At 35.8% G+C, this 26,976-nt stretch overlaps 1 protein-coding gene across 1 annotated transcript in view; it reads right to left on the reverse strand.

Moving 5' to 3' along the window:
• Positions 1–26,976, reverse strand: part of GPATCH2 (G-patch domain containing 2) — a 117,710-nt gene that overhangs the window by 70,423 nt on the left and 20,311 nt on the right. The gene's annotated exons all lie outside the window — the stretch shown is intronic.

Consider the following 26,976-nt stretch of genomic DNA (forward strand, 5'->3'; position numbering starts at 1 on the left):
AACGGTACTGTTTTAAGTAAGCAAAGATCATATTTTATCTTGTTACCCAAAGTATTTCTACACACTGTGTGTAACCTCTACCAACAAACATCTGCTAGGGGTAGAATGGTAAGAGGAGAAATGAAAAGAAGTTGCTGAAACATACAGCTAACATTGGTGTTCTGAATCACTCTTTGAAAGTCTCACTGTTTACGTAAGTGCTGAGATTCCAAAAATAAATTATTTTATTTAGACCCTATGAAATAACTTCTCTGGGACCAGCTTCTTAACTGCTATTAGTGAACATCTCTTATACAATTAAGAAGTATGGCAATGCATGTTGTATGTGAGTCTGGACTTCACTAAAACGGAGAGCTCTAAACACCCGTTCTCCCTGAACTTTCTCCTTTGCAGATTCCCTTAGACAAATGCTAGATCTTCCAGTGTGCTCAATATGTTAGGCCATTTCAACTGGTCTGCCCAGCTAAAATGGGAAGTAATTTCAGCAACCCATTCAGAACTCTTTCAGTTTCAGCTAATTTGGACATCCATGTTGATGGTTCTCAGATGTGACTGATCTCAAATTTTCCATTTGTTAGCTTTCATCTAACCCAGTTCTCAACTCCTTTCCTAAAACTTCTCCCAAAGTTCAGTCATGTTCAGTTTAACACCAGTGAAGTCCTAATAAAAACATCAGCACGCAACCAAAACTAAACCAAACCAAACACAACCATAAAAATCTAACCAAGAACAGAAAAAACCTGGTCCTTGTTCTTATCTCCAAAACCTTCTAACAATCCTTCAGGACTGTGACTAGCAGTGATACTGATGTCTCAAATCTTCCTCCTTGCCTGCTATTCTCATTTTAGGCAAAGGTTTGTGTTTCAGACTTGCAGGCTACAGGATTAATTGAATTGTACCAGCAATATCACAAAACCTAATTCAAGCTTTCTGTCATTTTTCACGTCCCACACATATTTTGCCTTGTTTTGTTTCATGCCATCTCCCTTCCCCTTGACACAGACCAGATTCTGCAATTTTTTAATTCTTCTAGCATTTGTAGTTATTTGATTTCTTTCAGTCTCTTGTGCGCTGAACATTTTTCATTAACTCATCTGTATAGCTTTCACCCTTCCTCCAGTTAATTCCCTTTGGAAGACCCTCATCTGCAATGCTGCCCATGGGAAATCCAACTGATTTATACTGACAAGTTAATTTAAAAAAAACACAAAAACACCACACACAACAAAAGCTTATTCTTATTTACCAGCCAACGGTTAAATACCCTGCTACACTACTTCCCTCAATCTCCTCTGCACATCTGTTTTTACCTCCTTGTAGCAGGGACAGTGCTTTTTACATTTGGAAAGTACCTACTACTTTGTGAGAACACCAGAAAACAAGCACAAGCATGTAACACAAGTCTGCTAGGAACAAAAATCTTCAATTTGTAACCGCATTAGAACTGACTAACTCCTTCCAGTTACAATCGAACAAGTTAACTCTGTCCATATTTATGCTTTCTTTCAATATTTATCTTTTCTGGACTAGCAGAAATTATTACTATTTAAACAAAACTTCCTGAGTTAACTGCATACTGCAATGGGTGAGAGGAACAGGTCTCATTACCCTCTCCTTTCCTATGTTGCTCTTATAGTACTTGGCACCTTCTACCAGCCGAGCTGATTCTATGCAGTAAAATGCTGATGGTGGGGTGGTAGGAGGGTGAAAGTGAGCAGACAGATTCAAGCTGAGTAATTTTGGTGAAATACAGAACTATTCCAATAGCGGAAATGAGCAGGATCAACAGAGAATGCACATCTTCTCTTACCCTCACCCGTTTTAGGGGCTGCAAGCTGCTAAGCTAGCTGAGCTGCTTCATTTAACTTCTCCTTAAGACACTGGATAAGCTGTTAACCTTCAAGGTGCTGGTAGGGGAAGATTAAGACTATTTCAAGCTTTGTACTGAAACAAAAGCCATACTGCTGACTTAACCTATTCCACCTTGAATAAGAGAGATGGAAATAGAATCCAAAAGCCAAGAAAACATAATTTACATTAGGAAAGAAAAAGCAGGAAAACATTTCCCTGTGAAGTGGTGCTAGCATAAAAGTTCAGATGAACGATCATAGCGTTCTCAATTTTTATATTGTTGATATTAACAATTCAAATGCCTCTAAGCCAATTTTCTAATTTGAAACAGTATTTTCTTTTATATATATACATATATATATATAAATTATTTTTTTTCCTCCATTGAGGAAATAAACATATATGCATTACAAAATTTTAGGTCATTTTCTTGGACGCCAGTTACATTCTGTTTTTCTGACAACCTGTTGGATAAAAGTAATCCAACAAGGGAGCAGAAGTGGGTATTAAAAAACAAAACAGAGCTACGATTTGGTACTTCCCAATATAATAGGATCATAAGATTGGATCACCGGATAATTAAGGTTGGAAAGAACCTCAAGAGACCCCTAGTCTGGCCTTCTGCTCCAAGCAGACTCAGAACTGAGGTCAAACCAGGTTACAAAATGCTTTATTCAGCCGGGTCTTGAGAACCGCCAAAGACAGAGACTGCACACCCCTCTGGGCAACCAGTTCCATTGCCCAGTTGTCCACGTGGTGAAATGAAGCAAGACATTATCTCAAATCTGAACTTCTCATTTAAGTAGATCACCACAATTTATTCCAGTATTCCAAGCAAAACTGTTAATGACAGGCAAAATATAATACAGGTATTACGACAGCAAAAAAAAAGCTTATTTTTTCTTCCTCCAAATTAAACTGTACTACAGTCTTACATCCAGATTTTTGGTGTTTGGAAAAGATTATTTGGAGTTTCAGATTAATAACATACATAATTTCAAGGCACTTTTCCTTATTATTAACTATCATATTCGTATCTCAGTCTGATTAATACCTAAATTATCATACATTACAAATGCAAATACACTTCAGTGACACTGGATTCTGCAAGTTTAAGAAAAATGAAATATTTCAACAAAAATAATATTTCAAATATTCATGAAACAGGGAATCAAATTCAGCCACTTCTTCCTAGGCAGTAGATAATATACTCACTCTACACAGAAAGTTATGAATATTATAACGCTTGGTCATTATACAATGTGCATGCTTACATCTACACTGAAAATGCAGCGTGTTTCCCTGAAGCAGTAGTAGGCCAATGAATATGATTTTATCTTGTATATTTTATATGACAACATCTAATGTATCAACATGTGGCATTTCAAAATCGTTTGTCTATGTTATCAAATGGAAGTATTTCAATATAAGAATTTAACACAGTATTACCATTCTTGAAGGCTTACATATTAAGGTGGTTCATATTTCTAAAACTACAGATTAACATCCTAAACTGCTGTTGCTTGTTTCAGTTAGAGACAAGAGGGAAAATTTGATACTCTTATAGATAAGAACAGATTGCTATGCTTTTTGCTTTCTGCACTTCTGTTTCTGGCAATAGCAAATCAATATAACCAGGACTTCAATAAACAAACAGTATTCATTATAGTAAAGCAGTTTCTGTTTTTTTTTTTTTTTTTTTTTTTTTTGTTTTTTTTTGTTTTTTGTTTTTTGTTTTTTGTTTTTTGTTTTTTGTTTTTTTTTTTAGACTAAAAGAACATTTCTGTGAGCATATTTCAGATATTTGGTCAAATTCTCAAACAGTATAATTAATATGGGATCTACCCATACTTTAAAGTGGAAATCAAAGACCTACATGGCTTGGCACGAATAAACAAAATATAGAAGATAATGTTTATGTGTGAGCAACAGGAAGAAAGCAAAAAGGAGAGGGGGAGAATAAACCCCTCAAAACAGAGAATTTGATGCTTGGCAGGAAAGTTAAGACGACTTAACACATTAGACAGAAGTGCTAACAACGGCTGACTTTACTATAATTGGTCAGCAACTTCACAAAATGAAGGTTTTAGACAGAGTATAAAAACAGAGAAGTTTGATAAGGCAGTAAACCAGGTTGTAGACTCTGGTTAACATACTCTGCTGATTTAAAAGTGGTAATCCCCCAGACAGGCATTGCCTCTGATGCAGGACTACCAAAGCACTTGAATTTAAATGTTTCCCTGTAAAATTTAAGCACTTGGTCAAGTGCATGAATCTCTATCAAGGGGACTGCATACACCCTTTCAATACTGAGTACTATTCAGTTAGCCAAACGACTAAGTGAGATTACGTCTCTGCCAAAATTGGTTCTTAACCACTCAATTAAATCTCACATGCTTTAAGAGGCAAAAGGTGTTTAATCAGTTGTTACTTCTAACAATGCAAGCACATGCAGCCTACTCTGATCTTTCTCAAGTCAGTAACAAGAACTTCTGCAATGCTGCTTCTAGTCCAGGAAAGGCAACAAGACAAACTTCCCATGCCCACACTGGATATATACTGGTGCAAAAAATAAATATAAAGCTTCAGGTAATAGAAAAAACAAAATAAGGTGAATGGGGATGAGAAAGACTGTCATTAGCTCCCCAAACCTGGACAGGTTTTGAAACCATGGAGCTTTACTTCTCAAATCTAAGTTATATAACCGAAAACTGAAGGCAAAATCCCACCAAGAAGCATAGTCTGTCCTAAATGACTTCCTACTACTGAAAGGGAGCTGCTCCACTTCCCCCCCTTTCCATCCACATCAACTTCATGTTCTTGTCAGAGTTGATGCTCCTGAGTGGCTCCAGAAGATTTCCGGCTCACTAAAAGCTCAGAAAGCTGACCCAGACAGAAATGTCTGATTTTTAGCCCATTCTGGTGAATTGATACAGCTCAGAAATGGGTCTTACAACCCAAAGCTGTTGCAAGACATAGAAGAAGAATGAACACGGCCTGGAGCAGGTATGAAAAGGGGTTAAGAGCTAGGATATAATTAAAGAAAGCAAGATAAAAGGAAACACCTTCTGGTGTCAGGAAACCACTGGATCAACTCAACCACTCAAGAAACCTTACATATCCAGTTTTCAGACATGCTTTTCTTAAGTAGTAAAAACACAAAATACCCATTTCAATTCTCATTAACTGAACGACTGAAATAACAGAAAATCTTAACAAGCAAGCAATATTCTTCTTCCTTCAAGCTCCTGACATAATTCAAATAATGCATCACACCTGGAAAGAGGCTTACTGAATTCATACATAGCCAACTACAACTCAGTAAACAATTCACATGCAGAACTGCCTCCCTTTGCATCAAATGAATTGTGTTATAATGGAACGAGTGCGATACGCGGAAGAATTGCTTACAATTGCACATACAAGAAAAAAAGATAGCTAAGTCTAAATTAAGATGTTAGCTATGAAGTTTCCAATAGGACCTTGACATGACTGTTGACCTACTCATGACATGATCACACCAGTAAGGATTTGGAATTCTATTAGTATTACCAGAGGAAAAAAGTCAAGGAGTCATCAGGAAAACAAATCTATATCTGCTACTCCATCAGCCAATTACTGTTGTTAAAGTGGAATTAGATGGGTATTGACAATGCGAAGGGGATAAGGATTAAGCAGATGTCTGAGTATACAGCTAGCATTGCTGTTCTGTTTTTTTTTGTTGTTGTTGTTTGTTTGTTTGTTTGTTTGTTTTCCTGCTACAGAAAGCCTGAAAAAACTCAGATAGGAAGAAAATATGTACTATATAGAATATGGTACTATATCTCTGAGCATGTTCTGGAAGTACCAGTTATATACATTTCCTTCCATTAAATCGTAAAATCATGCCACAACCTAAATACAGTATAGAAGAAAAGTACCACAGCAAGAGCACATGACATGACATTAACTTGACAACTCACTTCAGCCTCAATTATCTGAAAGCTGTGAAGAAATACAAGTAAGTTATGTTAGAGGTATTTTTCTTAGTTTTTGAGAACAATTTTAATGAAATAAACAAAGCCATAAAAATTTCTCAGTTAAATGTAGCAGTCCTCATGAAGTCAGTGGACTCTAGATATTGTCAAGTTACGTTCTAAATGTTTGGGAATTTTTTTTAATATTCCAAGTAATGTTGAAAAAGGGCAGAGCTGGAATTCTTATTGGTTAATTATTGTCACTGAAATAACTGTCAGGCTGCAACCAGATTTTATCACAGGCTACAATCATCACTCTTTATTTTCTTTTTATACACAGACAAATTTGCAAAAATTGTGTTTCTGCATAGAACAACAACATGCTAAAACTAAGTAAAAGATTTCCTTCTATGGTGAACATTCACCGTTATCCAACACTTTCAGAGTAATGGATATAAGTCAATCAATGTGAATGAAGCTTGTAGTGAAGTTATGATGATGTACTAAATGTTTTAATTGTTTGTACTTCTTAACAAGGCTGTCAACACTACTGACAAATATGGCAAAACTACCAGACATTGTGTAAAATTCTCTTCTGAATTACAGCAATCTTTAATCTCCTCCATGCCCTTATTTTTGAATAACAAAAACAATTTTTTTTTCCAGCAGAAGTATTAAATTGCTACAGAATTACCCTGCTCTGAATTTTTATTTATTTTTTTTTAAACTCTATGATCAGTAGTACTGAACCACAAATTTGATTCCTACGTAAATCCAAGAAATACTTATCATACTCAAGGAGTTTTCTAGCATCATAATATTCAATAAATAGTTCAATATACTATTTCTTATTTGGTCCAAATAAGCATCCAGCATGGCAGGTGACATAATATAATGTGAAAGGAAATTAAAAGGAATGTAATTGTTAAAATTCTACAAATTCCAAGTGAGGTACAAAAAAAAAAAAAAAAAAAAAAAAAAAAAAAAAAAAGAGTATGAAGATGTATGCATAATAATTATTTCACTTTATTTAATACTTATTAGTGCTGATTGAAATAAATGTGCTTCATATACAGTCCAAATTCAAAGAATTAGTATACTATCATTTCTGTTACACACTTCAACTGAACAAAACTAGCAAAGACACAATTCTTATTCTGGGCTACCAGGAAGCACGTTTGCTTCCTCCTTGACCCATCATTCTTGAAACTCAAGGGACCTGCCCTTCTTGAAAATTTGCCAAGAAACTTCTTTTATCAGTACCTTAGGGAAATTTAACCTTAGACACTATTTAAACAGGAAAACACAACACTTTTAGAATACTCAGAGAAAAATTAAAGTAAGACTTAGAGGTCACTACAGCCATAGATCCAACTATATCACAAAAGAATCAGTACACCTTCTGAAGGTAAGCAAAGCTTTGTGTATAGTGAACTGAAATATAAATAACATTGTCAAAATAATTAAGGGTAACAGCAGACACTAATTGCTAAACATAACCGAACTTGTCAGCAAATCAATAAAATCACTGTTTCTGAAGCTTTTATTCTAGCTATCTCTACCTGTTCATAAGTGTTCTGGATACAGTAAACTGGAAAAACAAACAATAAAAACAAGCAGCTACACTTAGCTCCTTATGGCTTTACACCTGACATTTAACTGACTTTGAGATCTAATGAAGGAACAAACACTGATCAAATGTTGAAGCATTTATAAGGTCATTCCCACATGGGTTTCTCTCATGCTAATAACAGAGTTTATGTCATAGCCTTTCCTCTGGGAAGTTACTAAATCTACATTTGTCACCTCAACCTCACAACTTCTTCAAGAAACTTTAGATATTTAATAATCATTTATTTCTGTCAAATTTAACTAGGAGTTTCTGAAGTTATTAGAATGAAGCAAGAAGGAAGAAGAAAACTGATGACAGCTTACCTCATTTCCACAGAAAACGCTGTTAAGAACAACTAGAAAAAAAATTGGCTTTCCATCCAGAGAATGGTATCGGATAAAACAACCTCCTCCTCCAACCAACAAAACAGACAGGGTGCGCCAGAAGAAACAGAGGTACCAATAACACAGAGAGATGCTTTCACAAAGAAGGTTAAACACTTCTAGTTATGTATTTACATTCATCATTATTAGAAAGTCTAAGATATGATACCTGGAAGTTCAAATTAATATAAGTTGGGGAGACAAAGGAAGGTGCTGATTTATTTTTTTTCTAACTTAAAACATCTACAGATATGAAGAAGCTTTGGGAATAAATAATTTTTCTTGTGCGTGCACAGAGCAGATACCACAGAACTCAACAGCATTCTTGGATGCTCCAGTGTTACGAGGCTCTGCCTCATAACTGCATATGCAGTTTCCAGAGTGATCGTCACTTTCTTTTTCAGCTGGGAGCCCTCCACCCTGTATCCTTCATTACCAAAGACAATCTCTTGATGACTTGCTAGACTGTAAGCAACTGGAGGGTCAGCAATCAACAGAATAGGCTGAGCAGATATGAACAGATAGGGACAAAGAAATTTTAACAGAATAAGTTAGAAGATGACCCCCCAGTCTATCAACTACTATGTATTTGTTCACAGGCTTTCTTAGAATAAATCAAACAATTTAACCTTCAGGTACAGAAGAACAGAAAAGGGAGGTAAGGGGAAAGTATTTGCAATGGTAACTCTTGTACATACATTCTAACAGCAAGTGACTATTGTACAACCAGCTAGCTGATGACAAGACGTGGACAGAAAATATAGCTTCATTATCATTTCCAAAAAACAGAGAGAAAACTAAAAATTTTACTCGAGCATTTACAGTATAATCGGTCATTTTGAGAACTCATTACCATTTTATTATCATTAAGCTTAAGAGTTCTGAAGCACATTCTAAGGCTTTTTAGGTACTTGTTTAGAGTTCAGAACTCAGAAAATTTAAGCTGGGTCACATTTGAATAACTGCAGCTTTGTATGAATTCACAGTGTAACTAGCTGCATCTTTTGTCATTTAAGGGCCATTCCAAGTATCTCAAACAGTGACTGCGCACAAAGGGCAAAAGAGCAAGAATACACATATGGGTAACATGCAGAAATATAAACTTAAACTAATCCACTAAATGTAACCTGCCTTGCCAGATCTTTAACTTATTGGAAAAGTTGCTCTACGTAATATTGACAAATAGATGTATCAATCAATACATTTGGAACAAGAGATATATTTTAATTTAAAAATGTTCAAACTGCAGCAGTAAATCTATGCACTTAGCACATACAAATCAGAGGGGTTTTCGTCTTGGGTATTTTTGACAAGATAAAACAGTTTGCAACACTCAGGTGCAAGTAACATGTAAGAAAAATAAACCTTTTGGAAAACATGTACTAGCTAAAAATAGAAAAACATTGCAATGAACTCCATTAGGTAACGGCAAACTAATAGTAAATAAAGTCAAAAAAGTACAGTATAGGAAAATGATCAGAATTCTCTAAGTTTGTCTGTTTTTGCATTCTGCTCCACTTTCTTCCTATTGTCACGTAGACTCAGGCAATTTTCTGTACAATGAATGTCAGAAGAAGAAAAGCAGATAAAACAGCTCTAAAAGTCTCAAATTAAAGACTCCCCAATTGTTTTTTATGGTATAATACTGCCCCCATACATTCTCCCTTGGCTACTTCAAAACTACCTTGCTAGCTTTCCTAGTCTCACAGTCTTAGATGTAATAACTTTAATAAACTTTCAGTAAAAGTGCATAAATTTAAAATCCACAATCTCAATTCCACATTTTAACATGGGCACAAAAATATAGCTAATGTATGACATATATATATATATTTTTAAACTTACTATGGGGTAAGACCAGTCTCTTTTTGTCAGTAAAATAAACTCTTAGAAACCTTTAATTTTTGAATTTGTTATGAAATCATTAAGAAAAGGGATGATGGTGGGGAGATCCTATTAACTATGTATATAAAGAGCAATTATTTAAGAATTAGCAGGTGAGCTGGAAAAGTCTCAAAAGAATCTCAAATTTAAGAAATATTAATTAATATATTCCATAATAGCTATTTTTTGTGATTCTCATTTTTCATTCTTTAGCACTGAAGAGCAATTGTGATAGAGGGATATAATCCACTCTTAAGAAAAAATAATATATTTCAATGACATTTTCAGTATTGAATTTATAAAGTTATAATTGCTTATCTTAGAAATAATCATGTCACCTTCATTACATACCAATTTTATAGACTAAAATTCTTCTTGGCAGCACTACTGCTCTTCTTTGTGTTTGCCCTGTTTACTATAACCTAGCATATAATCAAAGGTTCTGCTGTTTCCGCAGATGAATTCATCAAGTTCATAGTGATTTGAAATTCTACTACAACTTTGATCATAACAAATTAGTGCTAAAAAGGCCAACTGTTCATTCACCATGATGCTATGCTAAATTTGCAATGAATGGTAAAGTACATTATTATTTTAAAGAGGACATTTGAACTGAGAGACAGTACTAAATAACTCAAACTGGGATTCAGTAGTTAGATTCTTATAAAGAAAAAACATTACTCTCCTCTCTTCCTCTCCATTTCCTGTAAGCAGTGAGCAGTAAAATATTCATTTCTAATAGCTAACCTGTATCTGAAGCTACAATCAAAACACGAAGTCAGAAACTGCTTCTGAGAAAGTACTGCGGATAATAAATCACAAAGGTGTTTTAAAAATCACCTCCAAACTCAGCTGGAACATGGAAACCCCAAAGTGTACTAGTATCGTTACCAACCTGTAGTATTTTCACACTAAGTTTCCCAGCTTACTGTACCTGCTCAGAGAGCTGACCAGCTAACAAAGGCTATTTAATACATCATTCTTATTTATTATCTTTAAGAGAGAACATTTACCATGATCTTGTCACTAAAAATGAAAACAATGCAACCGTGTGTTTCACATGATATTTACGGCCAGCTCATTGAAAAGCCACAAATCAAGGGTTCTGTCTTAGAGTGTCGAAGTATGACTGGACAGGGTGGGTACATTGGGGGATTTGGCTTTGGGGTAGGGAGGACTGTATGTTTGTTTATTTTATTTATTTATTTATTTATTTATTTTTAAAGTTCAGCCAGCATATCCATACACCAGGAGCTTCTCTCATGTTAAGAGAAAATGCTGTATTATTATTTTTTTTTTCAGGGGTTCAGGAAACGTGGTATATTTCATGGAAATATACCACGTGGCTTTCCTGTTTCCTCATCCAGACCTGCCTGTGCAGTGACACTAAGTTCAACACAGGACTGAAGCAAGAGAGAATGGAATTGCTGGCTTATTTTCTGTCTGAAAGCAGCAAAATTAAGCAACACATTTTAGCTCATCCTTGGGCGACAGAAAACCCTTAATATTCTTACCAATTATTTTAAGCTTAATGCCCTGGGGTCACGTAACATGTGGCTCCATGCAGTGGGGTACACGATGCAAAATCGGCTGTGGACGGAGGCTCCTTCCAGCGAGCTGGTACCTTATGCAAGGACTCTCTGAACACTTAACCCTGCTAACATGCAGATGTTAAGATGACTGCTAAGGAACCCTACACAGATTTTTCTGCAGTTTCTGGTCTAAATCAAAGAGCTGCTCAATTGGCTGAGCCTGGCACTTTAGACTGAATGCTAGGGACGAGAAGCCACAGCATCCTGTTAGAAATGGCACCGCAGTACAAAGCATCAGGCTCAGAAAAAAAACCCTCAAACATTAAGATTTGACACAGCTATTTTATACTGCTTTGCAAGATAAATACTTCATGACATTACTAGTTCCTATTAAATATAAATAATATTTAATAAAATACTTAAGCATAAATACTTTGCATTTGTTTTTGGTAACACAATATAATCTGAATAATACATTGGCAAGAACAACCTTTTATTTTCACCATACCTCCATTTTAAAATTACTTTATTTAATAAATATGCATCTTTCTGCCACATGCTCTACATCAAAGATCTTTCCTTGCTTCTTCTTTTAAGCCCATGCACTATAAACCCTATTCTGCGTCACCGATTTTAAATTTCATCTATAAAAGTCATTTTACATATACTACAAATAACAATACATGCCTCAGTTTGAATATTAAAGCTATAATTCAATTTCAAGGTTCTTCTGACAGTATTCCAGTATTGCTTTTTTTCTCCCAAGATGAATCTCTTTTTAGTAAATTCACAAACTACCAGAAATCAATAGCTTAAAAGCAGATGTATTGCTTAAAAAAGTAATCATTAGCGTTTATTGCTATCCATTCAACTAGTACTGAGGATTCAGTCCTACAGTACTAAAGAAATCAACATAAATAGCTATATGTTCATAATCCATACCCTTCCCCCTGTTTTAGGACTTGATGGGTATTCTTGCATACATATCAAATGGAAGGGAAGGCATTGCTAGTCGTCAGAGAGATAGGAAAACACACACACATGGGAACACAGACTTACAGAGTCTAAACTCTACATAAGCCCCTGTTATTCAGATTTTGGTAACTCTTTTTCAGCATCATAGAATCATAGAGGTTGAAAAAGACCTCCAAGATCATCTGGTCCAACCATCACCCTACCACCACTATCACCCACTAAACCATGTCCCTAAGCACCACGTCCAACCTTTCCTTGAACAGCCCCAGGGACGGTGATGCCACCACCTCCCTAGGCAACCCCTTCCTATGCCTGGCTGCTCTTTCTGAGAAGAAATGTCTCCTCATTTCCAACCTGAACCTACCCTGGTGCAATTTGAGGCCATTCCCTCTAGTCCCATCACTAGCTAACTGTGAGAAGAGGCTGACCCCCAGCTCCCCACAGCTTCCTTTCAGGCAGTTGCAGAGAGCAGTAGGGTCTCTCCTTAGCCTCCTCTTCTGCAGACCAAACAACCCCAGCTCCCTCAGCTGCTCCTCACAGGACTTGTGCTCCAGGCCCTTCACCAGCTTCATAGCCCTTCTCTGGACATGCTCCAGGGCCTCGATGTCCTTCTTGTCGTGAGGGGCCCAAAACTGAACACAGCACTCGAGGTGCGGCCTCACCAGAGCCAAGTACAGGGGGACAATCACCTCCCTGCTCCTGCTGGCTACGCCATTCTTGATATAAGCCAGGATGTTGTGGGCCTTCTTGGCCACCTGGGCCCACTGCCAGCTCATGTTGAGGCAAGCATCAATTAGCACCTCCAGATTCTTTTCGTCTGCACAGCTTTCCAGCTACTCTGCCTCAAGCCTGTAGCACTGCATGGGGTCATTGTGGCCAAAGTGCACGACCCTGCACTTAGCCATGTTGAACCTCATCTCATTGGCCTCTGCCCATCGACCCATTCTGTCCAGGTCCCTCTGCAGGGCCTTTCTACCCTCTGGTAGATTGACACTTCCCCCCAGCTTGGTGTCATCTGCAAACATACTGGGGGTGCACTTAATTACCTCATCCAAATCATCAATAAAGATATTAAAGAGGACCAACACCGACCCCTGGAGAACACCACTCATGACCGGTTGCCAGCTGGATTTCACTCCGTTCACCAGGTCATTCATCAGGAACTGATTCACTGGTCCATTTATCAGGAACAAGAAATGAAAATTTGTTAATCGGCAATAAACATTCTCTGACCTGAAACTGGTTTTTGGCTTGCAACATACCCATTAGCAGGAAAGCCATCAGCCTTAAAAAACAAATGTGCAAGTTTACACTGGGACCGTAGTACTTAGTAAATATAAATGGATACTTAATACTGTATTTATGCTTTATGCTGAGAACTTTCTTCCTGTAAAGACCGTTTACTACTGCGCTATTTGTTCCACACAAAGTCAGTATTCTACTTGTGCTTTCACGATATGATTTTTTAGCATGGTTTTCTGAGAGACCTGCATAACTCTCTGCAACTTTTCATCTCCCTGCCACTCCCTCACTAGCTTTCATGCTTATTAGCAAATTTCAACTGGCTCAACAAGGAGAGATGTCTTGAAAATAAGTTTCCATTTGTGACAGCGAGTGGGCAGAGATGCCCAAACTAGTACCTTCTCTCCAGGGAGACATCAGCTTCAACTCAGCCAGTTCCTGGAGTTTGGAACAATTCACATCATACACCGCTTCTTTCAAAATTAACTCTTAGCAGTTGTGAGAATTGTATGTACATATGCAGGTTTAAAGGACATATGAAAAAGGAAATGTGGGTAACACTGGGAACAGAGAAGAGAGTGAAGTCAGAAAAGTCAAGGGGGAGTGAAAGTTACTGCAGCTAAGGGATTTTGCAAAGAGGCACTAGGAAGAAGTCCTTTAGAAAGTAAAGTTCTTTGTAATGGTCAAAATGGATAATATTTACTAACTGCATGTTATACACAGTCGACCTGCAAACAGCCATTTTGTTAGATCTTCAGCAGACTCATTTTCTATAGGTTAAGTGAAACCTAAAAATATGCAGTCAGGCTGTCAAGTCTTCTGAAAGTCTTAGAAGCAGCACCCATTCTTCGATCCCAGAAAACCAAATTAGTGTTCCCCAAATTCAACAAAAATGTATGTGGAATTTAGAGACATCTAAACCAAGGAAAGCACACCAACTGATTAATATTGGAACAGTAAATCACTTGGCAAGAGAAAGATCCACACAGACCACGAACAGGTATAATTCAAAGTTCTTGGTTCAATTTGCTCACTTTGAAGCAGGTTAAACAAATTGAAACAAAGCATACAGCAAATTGTTGTGAAGAATCCTGTTGAGATTGTCCCAGTCTCAGCCTTCAACAATCTACCATCCTGCTGCATGTGACAAAACCTCAGAGTAACACATTTCAAAAGAAAACTGTCTAAACTCATTTGTTTGACAGCTCTCAAATCAGCCTTTGCCCCTGGGTAGGTAAGACCCTGCCAAATGCCTAAGAGTTTCTTGACCAGGTGTAATTAGCATATGAGAATTAATGCAGAATCCAGTTCTGGATTATTACTGCTTTTGTTGGAGAAGGCTTTAGGTACCTGGGATTTGGAAGCTTTCCCCAAACTGTTATTCAGAGACACATTCTTAAGCAAAAAGATGCTGTAGCTCAAAGAAATAACAGTAAGCAATCCTGTTTTGTCAGGCTATGCATCTGGATGATACTACCAACACTGTACATATGGATCAAATAGAGCGATGTATAGAAAGCATAAAGGCTCCTAAACTTAAAGAAACAAACCTAGGTGAAAACCGACTTCCTCAGATGCTCAGACTTAAAAGACGTATAAAGGAAAACACACAAAGCTTTCAAAAAGTCTGCTCAGAAAGAATTTGTGCCAGGCATTTTGCCAAAGAATAGATCATTAATGGTTTCAACAAACTCCCCTTGGAGAGGGGGCTGCCAAGACAAATCCTCTTAGTTATACTAGAAAGGTTAAGTGAGGTCAAAAAGTCCCACCTCTCCCCAGCTGTGTGCACTTCACCAGTTTGATAATTTTGATAAAGAAATAAATGACTGCTTTCGGTGTTTAATTAGTCTGACGCCAGTCGAGTTTCTAGTAACTGGTATTATACTTGGGTTTGTGTCTGCTTTGATTAGCTCTCTTAACAGCCGACCAGCTCAGTCACCCTACTGGAATAATCTATTTTGTGCAAGTCAAGGCCGTTTGAGACCTCTGGGCTCCGCATATGCTGACAGCACGGCTGGCCACTTTCAGCTCCTCCAGCGAGACAGAATAAAATTAAGGGGACACCAGATGTACCTGAATCTCCAGGCAGTTTTCTGTCTCCCTTTAGGTTAAGGTAGACAAGAGAGCCTGTTTATCTTCTTTGAAGGCGTAAGAAATAATTGCACTTAGTAACACTCTTTGAAAGCCACAGACAGCACAGTGTACAATACGTCAAGGATATTATTTACCTTCCAGAGGAATCTGTCTAAACATCCACCTGTTCCCTAAACATTTCTATGCACAGGAGGCAAAATTAATCTCCTTTCAAGAATAATACTTCTACAGTTGATCATCATGGCAACAAAGGCATAATTGAAAATTCAATGTAATCATAACATTGACTATCCTATCAAAACACTATGAGCCCTGAGAGCTATTGATTCAAACATGTTCTTCATAATGCAGCATGCTCATTTCAATTATTTGAGACTAAAATTTCTTTGCATTACGAGCTTAACAGAATGACTATAGAAGAAACATGCCCAAAAGAAACCTAGAATTTTTGAACATATTAAAAAGCATACAACAACATGAATAGGAAGGTTGCCATCCTCTCTTAAAGAGCCAGTAAAAAAATAGTACATTGATAGTTTGCAGTAATCTTGGATAATTTTGCTGCCGTTTTAGTGAAAGATGTCTACAAAATAAAAACATTTTTTACTCTTAGCATTGCTATATGGTAAACTAGCAGATTACAGATATAATGGATGCAATCTAATACAACACAGTAGCTTCATGTCTATTAACCTAGCATTGAAAGAACAATAAATGATTATGGACCTACTCTGCAAGGTCCCACAGCGTCTCGATACATTACTACAATTAAAGCAGGTAGTCAAATTGGAACTTCCCATATTCATGAGACATTCTGGGCCTACTTACTGTACTATAGGCCTGCTTGACAGCTGACCACATCACCTGTAGCAGTAGCTCCCCTGAAATAACTCATGTAGAATGAGCCCAGAGGAGGGCCTTAAGGATTATTGGAGGGCTGGAGCACCTCTCCTATGAAGACAGGCTGAGTTGGGATTGTTCAGCCAAAACAAGAGAAAGCTCCAAGACCTTATAGCAACCTTCCAGTAACTAAAGGGGCCCTACAGGAAAGATAAGGAGGAACTCTTTATCAGGAAGTATAGCGATAGGACAAAGGGTGATGGTTTTAAACTAAAAGAGGGTTGATTTACATTAGACAATAGAAAGAAATTATTTATTGTGAAGGTGATTAGGCCCTGGAACAGGTTGCCCCCAAGTTGTGTGCACCTTGTCCTTGGAAGTGTTCATGGCCAGGTTGGATGGGGCTTTGGGCAGCCTGATCTAGAGAGAGGTTTCTCTGCCCACGACAGGGGAGTTGGAATTAGATAATGTTTAATCTCTCTTTCAACCCAAAGCCCTGTGCACAAATCTTAGTCACCAGAAAAAAAGCAAAATAAGTTCCCTGACCAAAACGTGGAAAAAAAACATCCAAACGGACTGTTTATTGGAAAGCAACTCCCCAGTCCATAACATCTAAAGGAAAAAGACCATGCAATATCTGGATAACTACTGGAATTTGCTACTAATGGGTTATATTGGCCACTTAATGTTTTATCATTTTGTGTTGCTTTAATGTACGTAAAATTCAACATGTTTTTTGGGGGGTAATAATCTTGTTCACAAGCTCCTCGTTTTGAAGAAAACACATTTGCACTGAGAAGTTATGAGAACCATCTTCAATCCAAAATATGCATTTTCTTTAAAAAATTCAAAATAAATATTGGGAAACAGTAAGGTCTGAGGAAGATAAAATAACAAAATTCTGAGAAACTGAAAGAATTTATATGAAGTTGAAGTTATGATAGTGTTTTTCTAGTACTACAATTGTTAGATCTCAGTTCATTTGCAGTTCTGTATCAATTTACTTCATTAAATATTCATTATACCAGCCATGATTACTGAAGCTTTGTTAGTTTCGTTTCTCTTATTGCTTCTTCCAAGCACATGGCAAAAACAGTTGCTCCTTCTATATTCATACTGTCAAGCTTCTGCATTCAAAGGTAATTTCTTTCTGGACCTTTCCACTTTCCAGTTATTAGTACTAGTTAGTACTAGTTAGGTGATTTCCACTGTCCCAGGACAGTGACAAGTATGTATTTAAAGCAATTAAAACAGACATCACATTTATAACAGTTTGCCAAAGGGCAAAACCAAACACACATAATACACATAATATCTCTGTTAGGCTCTACCTCCGATTCTATGGTAGCTCACTCTGCCTTCAGCACACAGGCTGTACTCTCTACAACAGAGTATCTACCTCAGAGTAAGAGTCCTAGGGAGACTCTAGACAGATTCAGATAACTGCTGGAACCTCACCCTTTCCAGAATCATGAATTGATTTTGAGTATTTATGTAACACACTATTATAATGGGAAATAGAATAACTGGTGAGTACTGATTTTGACATTTTAAAGAGGTATTATCTATGCAACTTACTCATGAAGAGTTTTCTACATAGGTGCATTATGGCATATATAAACTTTTGTAAATACTCTGTGTATGTGTATGATTTGTATTTGTACACAGTGTAATTAAGGCCTAACAAACAGAATGGAACATCCACAGAAATATAACAAAACTTTGAGAGACATGAACATATTGACACTATTTTTAGATGAAAAGGTAAGACCTGTAATTAAAGCCTGATCTTTGCCTAAGAAAACATCTGTTTTCTTCACTGTGTAATTAGTAAAATTAATGAATTCCAATCCATCCACACAAATGATTTTTTTTAAGCCTCTGGAATCAATCACTTCAAAACCCAAGATGCTTTCAGCTATACAAATTTACCAGTAAGTGATACTGTAGATCAAGTTCAAATTATGGATGTCATTTTTTCATAGTTATATGTGAAACATTTCCTAACCCTCTCCCTCTGTTCTGCCAACACTGACATTTATATTACAAACAAAACAGATTTGTGCATTAAGAAATCTGATGCGTCTACATACTACATCAAGCTTCTCATACATAATTCTTGACAGAAAAGTGACTAAAAAATCACATTACTTAACTGGATCAGAACAGGAAATATTCTTATTGGTAGATTTTAAAAAAATTAAGGCTATCATTCTCTGACACATTTTATTATATACAGAGCAGGAAACTGCTGAACAGTGAACACAATTTCACAATGCAGATTAGTAGATCAATCATTAGTGAAAGTGGTGAAAGTTTTCTGTTAAAGTATTTTCTTCTTTAAAAACCAACAACAAAAACGTTATTTTAAGAACATGAAAAGGCAGATTATCATGCTTTAAGAGGTCAGTACTGGATAAACTATATATAGTGCTTTAGTTATTTACAGTCTTGCTGCTATAAAGAGACAACAGAAAGAGGCTTCTGTCATACTCTGGTCATAGCTGGATTTTAATTCAAAGAGGCAATTCTGATTTTCTGCACTAAAAGTCTTCAGCTAAAACCTACATATCTGTTCATTTGCTGTAATTCTTTCAATCTTCCTCTTTGAATCAGGGAGATATGCAGGAGAAAGCCAGTGAACAATCTCGTAAGTGCTTGTTTTATGAATCTGGCCCTCAGTCAAGAAGTTGCAGTGGAAAGTCTTTTAATCACCTTCTGATCAGAATTTACTGGATTGTATGCAAGTTCAAGGGTATTAAAATGTGCAAAGGAGACCATGAAAAAATGGCTAGGTTATAGATTTTAACTTCTTAACTAGAAAATTGACTCAAAATAGATTTTCTAATTTACAATGAATCAAAAGAAAAAACATTAGACCATAGCAAAAGTGGCACAAATGTATCAAAAAGCAAATGAATAAACATTTGAAAAGATTTATTATAAGAAATTGTAATAAATTTTGGAAAGATGAATCGATTTTAGTTAAAAGGTATAACTGACAATTTATTGGGCGGGAAGATGCATTATTTTCCAATTGTTATCCACCTACAGTAAAACTGATTTGTGTCCTATTGTATTTTATGGAAAAGGAGAGAGCAACTTTCAGTGATTTAGATTAAATGTATTAATCATAACCAGGCACTGTGAACTATATATCTACTATTAAAGAAGATTTTTGACATCTAATTCTGTAGCAATATTTTGGCTCTGTACCACTCTTCCTAAATCCAATTCCTGCTACAGTTGGCAGATTTCTCCCTTTTAATTTTATGGGGCTTAAAGTAGCATTTAACCACCCAAGCGGTAAATAATGCAGGATTAGAAATATTTAGTGTTTTGTTTCCCTTTGAAGAGTACTAATCCATCAACCTCCAAATATTTTAAAAACATTTTCCACATTCTAGTAATGTTAATACAAAATTCAGTAAAACACCCTATGCAAATGAAGCTAAATTTGTTTTCCTACAACAGAAATCACATTAAAGCTTAAAGAAAATATGCATATACATCACTGATATAAGGGAATTAATGTAATAAAGATATCAGTTTGTATACAAAGAAAGTGTTAATAAACCCTTTACAATTTTAAAGTATGTTGAGAAGTGCCTATTACATAGTTTAATTCACATTCTGGCAAAATATAGCAAAAGTATTCTGTTCTCCTGAACATGGGATAACAATATATTTTAAAACATTTATGCCCAACTTAACACTGAAATGCTAGCTTTTCAGAAAAATTAGTTTTTATGCAGTCATTTTTTATCTTTTACTTAAGGGCTACGTTTTAGTGCACAGGAAAGCTGCCTTATTGTAACTTTCACAGGCAATGCTCTTAAAGTTATTCTAGGTACTGTAAATTGTCTTAAATTGCCTTAGACCTACATCAATGATTAGATCCCAGATTTAAAAAGAAAAAGAGACAGGAGTATGACAAGAAAATCTCAATCACCACACACATCCTTTCTTTTTCAAAAAGTGTACTAGCATAGAACAAACAAGCAAAAAGGTTTCTCTCCAATTTGACTCCGTTCTATAGAGAATAAAAAAATAAATCAAATTATTGTAGCTATTTGTTTAGGTCTTTGTGTACTAGATCTTTTAGAGTTAAGCAATGCAACAGGAGGAGGTCAAGGGATGAAGAAAAATGGGTCATGTTTTTTCTTAATGCTCTTGAAGTTGATTTTATGAGTGTTTTAAAAATACTCATCTAAAACAAGACAGTTGCAACAGTTTGGTCATCAGTTGGAAGTAAAAAATGCCTAAATAGACAATTTTCAGTTCTCTGAACTGAGGATAAGTTTCTCCCTTAACCTTTAAAACTACTATCTGCCTGCGTGTTAAGTCAACGCTGAGAAACAACAGAAAATTGAAGTTATTTTCATAATTAGGCATACAGGTTTTAAAAGCACCTGACAAATGAGGGACAGTTAATACACAGAAAAGGACATATGAACAACTAAAATCGTATGATCAGAAGCAAGTTAAAGTTTGCAATTTTCTGAATCAAAATGCAAAGGGCTGAGTAAAACTTTTTTTGAGCAGTTATCAGAACTGTTGCACTGAAAGGGCTCATGTGATTGGTTATGAGGGTCTACAAAGGACTCTCACTTCACTTGGAAACAAACAAAAAAAACAACAAATACTGTGTCCTAAGTGAAGGGACAGTTACTAAAAGGCAAGGACCAGTAATTACTTGAAAGGCTCCAATTCATTTGTGTTGGTGTCAGCAAACCTTTTTTATTGTCCTGTTTATATACCTGTCATCTTGTTTTTGTTTTATATATGTACATATATTAAATGTTGTCCTAATATATCACATGTAATTCAGTAATAGAGCAAATGGTTTTAAGTACATACAAAACAGAAAGACCATTATGCTTTTGAAAAGATCGTATCAGTACTGTATATAGGCTTTTCCATTGAAAAATACCAGGAGACCACTAAATGCAGGTATTTCATATTTTCCTGTAACTCACCTCAAAACCTGAAGCATTATTAATTGACTGATTACCTTCACGGAATGGCCCTTCCACTCCAGAATTGCTTATAACCATTCATATAAAATTGGCATCACAGTCTGATATTGAATAAACATATTTAAGTAAGTATTCATTTCTGCAACTCATTCTATTTGAGGATTTCATAAAAACACCCTAAGCAAATCACACTGCTCTGTAAAGAAAAGGATCTATCTGTCCTGTCTTCAGTTACAAGTTTCCTTGCTGTAAATACTACATGACATTTACCGAAAATACCACAACATACCAACTATCAGCAGTCAGTCCTGAAATATTCAGAGAACCTTCTTCCCTCCTCAAAACCATGCTCACATACTTATGTTTGATTTTTTTCTTTTTTTTTATTTCAAGTAGTAGTTGTGCTTGGTTTGATGATACCAAGGTGCTTATAGTTTTTAATTAGACAATTATAAGTGACACAAAAAACTCTGCAGGTTAAAAAAAAAACACATAGGTTGAAAGACAGACTATTAAACCACTCAGATTTAATAAAGGGTAGATGGAATTCAAAGTACTTTGCATCACTGACAACTATAGTGACAAAACTGATCTTCTAATTCTGGTACACTACCTTGAATGATCACACAATATTTAACTCTGCCTTGAATGCAGTACCACTTCGAGGAATACTAACCTCCTATGAAATGTGGTACAGACACAATTACGATTCTTTTGATGGGTAATTATACAAAGCAATTACTGAAGTCACTAAGGAAGCACTTACTCTTCCACCAGGCGCTCACCATGGCAGGTAGAACAAATTATATCAAGCTTGTGTCAGTATATGTGAAAGCTTTAGCAAAAATGCACTTAAATTAATTTGTGGAAAAAATAATCTCTTGTTATGTGAAATACATGGCAGGTGTAAGAACAGTAAGCACTTCTACAATACACATTAGATACATGAAGTTAAGAACATTGTAGATAAGTTGACATCATCCCTAATGTTTACACTCCATTTTTGAAACCTACATTGTTTATAATGGAGCTTTGAGATCTGACAGCAGCTTTTTTCTTTTTGCTTTCTTAAAAAACAAAGCTATTTCAACATGATCAAGTTCTGAAGTTTAGAAGACTGCTATTTGACTCATTCCTCAGGAACACTGTAGCATTTTAGCCAACAGTGACTGAACACTGCAAGAATGAAACGTGGGGTCTAACCTGCCATTACAGCAGCACCTCCTCTGCTAACAGCCTCAATTTCTCCTCCATCTGAAAACTCCTATCTGCAGGGACCACATGAATGGAAGAAGCCACCAGCTCCACAAGAAAGTTAGTTTCATGACATAGGAAGGAAGGACAAGATACTGAGTTAACTAAAGTGAAAATTAAAAGAGTATGCCTTATTCACTACATTTTTCATAAGTAGGTATGAATTGAAAACAATTACAAAACGAGCACAAATCATAATATTTAAAAAAAAATTAAAAGGAAAAGTGGAACAAGAAATGTTTCAATGAAGAGTTAGAAATATTTTTGGTGACAAGCAACGTAACAAAAAGCCATTATAAAAAAAAAAAATAAGCAAAGGCTCCTACTCACTTAAAAGCTAATTCCTTCACAGCTTTAGCAGCATAAAGTTTCTAATGTCCTGATCTTGACTGAGAGAGACTGGAATCCAACATAAGTTTATCTTTGTCACCAGACTGTTTTGATATCCTGCTAGATAAGATAGTATCTAGTATCATCCATATCATCACCTAGTATCAAACTCTGTAGAAGAGTGAGTGAAGTAGAGACTATTGCTCCAAACGACAGAAGGTGTTATGTGAAGAAAATAAATGAAGTCTCACAGCTAAATTATATTATTCACTTAACTGAAACTGATTTATTTATTTTTTTTATCTGACTACATGTCACACATTCAGTGTGAAAGAATTGCCCATAAAACCAAATCAAATTTAAACTTGAAAAAATTTAAACTTGGTGTTTTTCCCAAGAGTTGCAGCAGAGCATTCATGAAGAGGTTTCTGACTGACCCTGTGAAAACAATGCTCAACTTGCTCTTTAAGGAAACATTCCTTTAGATCTGTAACAGGGTTACCCTTCTGGTATCACTTCACTGAATTTCCAAAATCCTTTGACAAGAAAAAAATGCCCAAACACATTTGGCTTTTTCTTCAGTTAGAAAAAAAACTTAGAAATTGATTTTCTTATTTTGAGAGCAGTTAAGAAAAAAAAGTGAGCTCTCTCTAGTTCTCTTCACTTTTTTTTTTTTTTTTTTTTTTTTTTTTTTAAATAAAAAGGAAAGCTCTTATGTTGGAACTTTTGAAAAAAGTCGCAGCATTTGACAGACATACCCTGGACACTAGATCTTTGATCTTTAGATAACAGGTATCTAGAACGTAGATTTCATTCCTTGCACACTTTTTGAATAATTACATATACATTTACTACATATAGTCAAGCTTAGTACTATAGTACAACTGTGCTAAGAATAAAATAAAATAAAATCCTACAAATACAAGATTTAAAATAGGTTTTCTTTAATACCATGAAAATCAAAACCCATGACACAGACAAAAGTAATGGATGGAAAAATAGGCAGAGCTAAGAGGAAAGCATCATTGTTACTGGTCATGCTTTTTGCACTTTAACCCAGTGAAATCACTTCCCAGATATTAGCCCAGACAGAGAATCAAGGCCGGAAAAGAAAACATGTAAGAGACCTTAGACAGAAGTGTACATCTCTCCCTATCCTGTGCAAGGAACTGTATTTAGAACTAGGTCATATGCAACCACAGAATAAAACCAAACAACTGAATTTCACGCAATCAACGTTAAAATAAAAGTTTGCTAAATACTGGTATGATTTGAAAGTACTGGTATCATGTTTCTGAGTAGAATTACCAAATTGCTACTAGAAAAATGACACAGGCAGGCACAAGCATGATCAAAACCACAGCCACAAGTTTTTCTATTTCTTTTCCAAGAATGTACTGTTACAAATGATGCTATCACAAAGCAAAGCAACAGACATGAAATGCCAGCCATTATAATTGTATGCTAAAATACATGCTCTACAAAGTATTTAATTTATGGATTCCATAAAAAAGACACCTTTCTTCAGTAAGTAGATTGAACAATGCAAAGGATAATCATCACAAGTGTTTTTATTTTCATTTTCTTGCTCTGCTTTTTCCTACCTTCTTTATGACAACTCATTCCACCTACACTTTAGATTATGCAAGGATTTCCACAGTATTTGCATTGCATTTGCATGCTTGGTTTTTACTTCTCTCATTTGACCAGTTTGTACAATTATTTAAAAAAAAAAAACGTGTTTTGACTCAAAGGCAATAAACTGATGATAGAAAGGTCCAAGAGTTTAAGTTATATAACTAGTCAATGAATTGCAGAAAGAGCATCTGGGCAAACTGCATATCAGATATGGCTACTCCAAGTTAAAGTTCACTGACTGGTGAGCAACGAGCAGCATTTTTCCCCTTGCTTTCAGTTCCCATTGCTTCTACAATTTGGGGTGAGAAAATGACTTAAAGCTGGTAGTTTCCTTAGTATGTAGCAAGTAAAAAATCATACCCTTAGGCTGATGTTTCTCTTACACTAAGACACCTGAGCAATTTTTCCTAGGGGCTAATGATCAAGGTGTTATCATAGCTATGCATTTTGCATTCCCTCAACCAGTAATCTCGTCAAGGCTTCACTAGCTGCTATAGTCATGAACCTTCAACTAAATCTTTCCAAAAAAGTTTTAGACACACACGGACTGTTTGCAAAGGGCTATGTATATTCTCACATTTCCTGGATACAAATAACACTTTCTTAGACTGAATAGAGTATATTATATATGTGATATATGTGCTTTAGGAAATCATCTTGGCAGGAAATTCCATTTTCTGTTGTGTCTCCCTTAAAAGTCTGTGTATAAGCAGTGATACAGACATCAGACTCCTTACTATTAAAAATGAAAGAAATAAGTCACACCACAACTCTGTTCAATGAGTTGAGTCTACAGTGTTCTTTTCTCAGGATATTAATCTTTCTAAAAGCATTCTTGCTCGCCTTCACTGTTACCATCTAAGAGCAGTAATTACTTCTTGTTCTGTGTTATCAGATGTCACAGGTATTAAATGACTTTCTGTTGCTGAACTATCTAAAAAAGAATTTCTTTAAGAAGCAATCACTGACATAAGTAGATGAGCTCCGGCCTATACAGCTATGGTTGCAGACAGACGCAGCAGATGTGCCCACAAACACAGTCATTACGAAGGTCAGAAAACTCTGTATCTGAAAAGCCAACTGCACATCCATTCTATATACGCACTCCTGCCTAAACATAGTGGTTTAGGTGTGTTCACATGTCAACTTTGTTTCACAACGCTATGTAAAAGATATATTTAATAACTGGAGGCAACTGAATGATCAGTCTTCAGTAGATCAGCTTGCATATTTGTTACAAAGGGAAATATGATACCGTCTTTATATATGAGAGATCATGACTGGAAGACAAAATGGGCTCCTAAAGACAATCTAGAAAGTTCAGCAGAAAATAAATATTAGGGGTTTTTTATTATATATACACATTCACAGTATATCTTCATCAACTGAAACTTAATCACCTTTTTACAATTTAGAGGAAAAGGCCTTTTTAGGGTAGTTAAGCCATGTATCATCAATACCATGAAGCTAACCTATCAGTTATAATAGCTCCTATAAAATACCAGAGTGAAATTGCAATAAGCCTAGAAAATGGGCTACAAATCCCAGATATGCTCAAGCAAGCACTGAACCAAAAATAAAAATAGGTAGATAGGAAACCAAGAACTAGATAGCATTCATCTAATTCACGACCACTAACAGCAAAGATCACAGGCCAAGGTTTTAAGGCACCTTATTCAGCTCCAAATGGCAATTACTGGACAGAGGGTTCAATTATAAAAACTGTCCCTCTTCAAAATGAGGGAAATTTCTAACAGTTCATTTTTATTCCCTGCACATGCAATAGTTCTTACATTTCTCAGAAGCACCTTATTTTGTTCAAATGAAAACATGGAAACATTTAATATTATTAAATAGAGAACATCGATGCCACAGTATTTATCACTGTGTAATAAATATATCCCAGCATAAAAGAGTTTTCCACGAGTCTTCCTTGTTTTCCCAATACTATTCTGATAAGAAAGGAACAGACTGTACTACAATGAGTATCTGTTAACATTGTAAATTAAGCTATCAACTCTCTACTCATGCCCTCCTCCAAAGAAAAAAAAAAATCTTAAGAACTCATTAGAATCTTACTTTAGAGAAAAGCTATGGGAAAATGGAATGACTTGGATTATACATAAAAGCAAAGACAGCTGGATTTTTTCCTTCACTTATAAGTATTACTCCTAGAGCTGAAGACACTTATAAAAGAAAATAACTCTTGTGTATTCATAGCCTTAGAACAGTCTCAGTCCAAAGGAATTTGTGATGTCTGTTACAGGTGTATCACTAACTGGCTTTATGTTTTTTGTGTATGCCCTCTCCCTTAGTCAACCAACAATATTTGTCAAACAAAAGAAAATAAGGGCACATTTTGAAAGCAGACCTTGGAAAGGGAAAGAATGAAAAATAAAAGTCAGT

Source organism: Aythya marila (genome assembly GCF_965140915.1).
Source record: "Aythya marila genome assembly, chromosome: 3".
NCBI lineage: Eukaryota > Metazoa > Chordata > Aves > Anseriformes > Anatidae > Aythya > Aythya marila.